This window comes from Bos javanicus, chromosome 21 (assembly GCF_032452875.1).
Source record: "Bos javanicus breed banteng chromosome 21, ARS-OSU_banteng_1.0, whole genome shotgun sequence".
NCBI classification, from domain to species: Eukaryota; Metazoa; Chordata; class Mammalia; order Artiodactyla; family Bovidae; genus Bos; species Bos javanicus.
Window position 1 is genome coordinate 47,508,232 of NC_083888.1, and position 4,313 is coordinate 47,512,544.

At 40.4% G+C, this 4,313-nt stretch overlaps 1 non-coding gene across 1 annotated transcript; it reads left to right on the forward strand.

Annotated features, from left to right (window-relative positions):
* Positions 1-3,863: 3,863 nt before the first annotated feature.
* Positions 3,864-3,970, forward strand: LOC133234846 (U6 spliceosomal RNA). The gene has a single exon (XR_009732338.1). It is a non-coding gene; the product is annotated as a U6 spliceosomal RNA (small nuclear RNA).
* Positions 3,971-4,313: the final 343 nt, after the last annotated feature.

Here is a 4,313-nt window from a genome sequence, read left to right on the forward strand (position 1 = left end):
ACTTGAATTGAAATGTTGAATAATCAGGCAAGTAGCGGTGGTATGCTTTCAAATATTGACAGCTATTATTTAGTCTAAGTGCTTGCAGAATCTACCTGTGTTGACTACTGATTTCCAGGCACTGTATCAAGTGTGTGCATTTTCATACTGTAAGACCACTGAATATCTGGCAACTGACCTTGAGTAAACCTGAGATAGGGACTTCCCTGGTGGTTCAGTGGTTAAGACTCCACACTCCCAGTGTGGGGGCCTGGATTCAAATTCTGGTCAGTGAACCAGATCCTAGATGCTACAACTAAGAGTTTGTATGCCACAGCTAAAGATCTAAGATCCTGAGTGCTGCAACTAAGACCCAAGGAGCTAAATAAATATTTTTTAAAAAATGAGATAAATTATTTTTACAGGTTTTTATCCTCTCTAGGTGTATTGTTTAGTTTGCATTTTAGGAAGCTTGCTTTACACGGGTTGATTCCACTCTTGTTACTGTCTCAGATACTATGAAAAAAGAACACAACAGGCCCCTAAATGGAGTCATTTATGCTAAGCCCCACATCACCAAACCTAGACTTAATTATAGTTTCAGCTCTCCCAGAAATGGAATCTTAAACCCGTCAATCAGGAATTGACTGATTAGGTACTGATTAGGCACTGGTTAGGTAATCTGCCTGATGGTCCCCTGTCCCCTAAAGGAAAGTTAGCTTCCAGTGACCAATCCTCTTTTTTGCCTTGTATAACTTCCTCAGTTCTGCTCCTTTCTGCCTATTAAAGTCTTTTATTTCATACAGCTTTTCAGAGCTCCTTTATGTCTGCTAGACTGGATACTGCCCAATTCATGAATCATTGAATAAAGCCAAGAAGATCTTTAAAATTTATGCAGCTGAATTTTTTTTTAGCAGATACTGTTTTTAGAATAGCCCCTTTTCTCTGATTCTCTGAAACTTGTCCATGGCGGGCAGAATTAAATTGTGTAGACTTGGTTTTGAATCCCAACTCTACCATATGTCAGAAAAGTGATCCTTGGCAAGTTATCTAATGGTGTTAATACTTCCTACATAGGTTATTTTTTGCCCCTTTCAGTAGAATAAAATGAAATAATATACGCAATTTTCTTGGCATAGTGTCATGTACATTATAGGTACTCAACATATATTAAAACCATTACTGATAAAATACTAAAATATATGCTTACTGTAGAAAACATGGAAAACACAAAAGGATTGAAAAGAAAGTAATGAAATACTCATAGTGGCATCCTCAAAGATTTACCACAGGGAGTGTTTTGTTGTGTTTTCTTCTCTTCTAAAAAACACTGTGTACATTTAACAATAATTGAGATAGCATTGCATATATAATTTTGTGAACTGCTCTTTTTGTTTTTACCTCAGCAGGAGACTAATTTGATTAAGAGATAAAAGCAAAAAAAAAAGTCAGAAGTGCCTTCCACACTGGAGCATTTGAGACTCTGTTCCTAGACCCTAAATGGGCACTTCTTCGTCTTTTAAATTACTTTTCTGCTCAAGGAGTGATAAAGTTGAAGAGCTGCTCCCCAGGGTATCTGGGAGGCAGTAATTATTCAGCTATCTAACTGAAGAATAAATGTCCAGTTTTTACTCTGTGCTTTTTCCAGGCCTGTGCTAATCAGGATGCTAGCTCATCAGGCTTTCAGACAATTAGTGATGAACATTTTGCTCTGGTTGTTCAATAACCTTCCCTTTCCTTTTCAATGCCTTCTCATTAGTAATCAAAAGAGAAACTGCATCAAAAAAGCTGAACATACAGTTATCTGACTCAAATGCCATGACTGGTTTGTGAATTACTCAAGAACCTGGGAGTATTTCACTTGGAAACCAGATGTGCTTGTAAAGATGTGCTTGTAACGATGAGAAAAGGGATGCACGCAGTTCAGGGGACTGATGGTGAAAAGGTCACAGGCTGCTTTCTTCTTGGCTACTTGTATCTCTCAGAGTGATGGAAACATGGTTCAGCTTTTAGGGACTGTGAGGGGTTGCTGAACTGCTTATTTTGACTCTCACTCCATTACAGAAGACACTATCATGTCAAAATTACTTTCACTATTTTTAGGAGAGAGAAGATTAGAGATTCAAGGCAGCCAATCAGTTCTCAAAGCAAATATATATACTATGGACTGTAACCAGCCTAGAAAGTAAAATAAGACCACAGGTGTAAGTATGAAGAACTGGCCATGAACTTTCTGTATATTCTAGTTATGCCAAAGCATACATTCCTGACTGGAGTAGATTTTTAGAATTATCATCACTACCATCAATATTTTCATCATCATCACCACCATCACCATATTTGGTATACATGAATGAGTACAGAAGGGCTTCCCTGATAGTTCTATTGATAAAGAATCTGCCTGCAATGCAGGAGATTGACCCGGGTCAATTCCTGGGTCAGGAAGATCTGCTGGAGAAGGGATAGGCTACTCACTCCAGTATTCTTGGGCTTCCTCTGTGGCTCAGCTAGTAAAGAATCCACCTGCAATGCAGAAGACCTGGGTTCAATCCCTGGGTTCAATCCCTGAGTTGGGAAGATCCCCTGGAGAAGGGAAAGGCTACACATTCCAGTATTCTGTCCTGGAGAATTCCATGGACTGTATAGTCTCTGGGGTCACAAAGAGTCGGACATGATTGAGCAACTTTCGTTTCCACTTTCAATGAGTACAGAACCTACATCGTATTTTGGAAATCTCAGGGATGCTGAAGACATTATTCTTTAAACTCATATGCCTCTTTTAAAGTGCCTGTGTTAGACTTGATCTGCATATTGGACTTCTGGATTTCTGACAACTGATTTTTCTGAGTAGGGACTTTTCTGACTTGATTGTTCTGTTAAACTGGTAGATATGGCATGGTGTGGGTTGAACTGTATCCCCCAAGAAATAGTTTAAAATCCACACCTGCTGTATCTAAAAGCAATCTTATTTGGATATAGGGTCACTGTAGATGTAATCAAGCTAAGCTGAGATCATACTGGACCAGGGCAGGGAAAGGGTGCTAAATCCAATGAGTGGTGTCCTTCTAAGAGGACATGTGAAGAGGCAGAGAGGTGCACAAGAAAGAACTCCATGTGAAGACCAAGGCAGAGATTGGAGCGATACAGTTGCAACCCAAGGAAGGCTTGCAGGATTGCTGGGAGAAACTAGGAGGGGCAAGGAAGGCTCCTTTCCTAGGGTCTTCAGAGGGAGCAGATTCTTAGGCATCCATGAATCAGAATTGTGAGCAAAGACATTTCTATTGTTTTAGGCCACCAAATTTGTGGTTATTATCATTGTAGCCCTAGAAAACTACTACATAGTGTGGATGAAGTTGAGCTCCATCTATAACTAGTTCGGTTCAGTTCAGTTCAGTTGCTCAGTCGTGTCCGACTCTTTGCGACCCCATGAATCGCAGCATGCCAGGCCTCCCTGTCCATCACCAACTCCCGGAGTTCACTCAGACTCATGTCCATTGAGTCAGTGATGCCACCCAGCCATCTCATCCTCTGTCATCCCCTTCTCCTCCTGCCCCCAATCCCTCCCAGCATCAGAGTCTTTTCCAATGAGTCAACTCCTCGCATGAGGTGGCCAAAGTACTGGAGCTTCAGCTTTAGCATCATTCCTTCCAAAGAAATCCCAGGGCTGATCTCCTTCAGAATGGACTGGTTGGATCTCCTTGCAGTCCAAGGGACTCTCAAGAGTCTTCTCCAACACCACAGTTCAAAAGCATCAATTCTTTGGCACTCAGCTTTCTTCACAGTCCAACTCTCACATCCATACATGACCACTGGAAAAACCATAGCCTTGACTATACGGACCTTTGTTGGCAAACTAATGTCTCTGCTTTTAAATATGCTGTCTAGTGCTCGCTTCGGCAGCACATATACTAAAATTGGAACGATACAGAGAAGATTAGCATGGCCCCTGCGCAAGGATGATACGCAAATTCGTGAAGCGTTCCATATTTTTGTGATGGATTCATTTTGATATTTGGCAAAACTAATACAATTATGTAAAGTTTAAAAATAAAATAAAATTAAAAAAAAATAAATATGCTGTCTAAGTTGGTCATAACTTTCCTTCCAAGGAGTAAGTGTCTTTTAATTTCATGGCTGCAGTCACCATCTGCAGTGATTTTGGAGCCCCAAAAAATAAAGTCTGACATTGTTTCCACTGTTTCCCCATCTATTTCCCATGAAGTGATGGGACCAGATCTATAACTAAGCAGCCCTTTTTCAGGAGGACTAGAGGTCTTTTACATTCTCGGACTGTTTTATACTGCTTCTTATTCTTTACTGACTACCACTGTAGA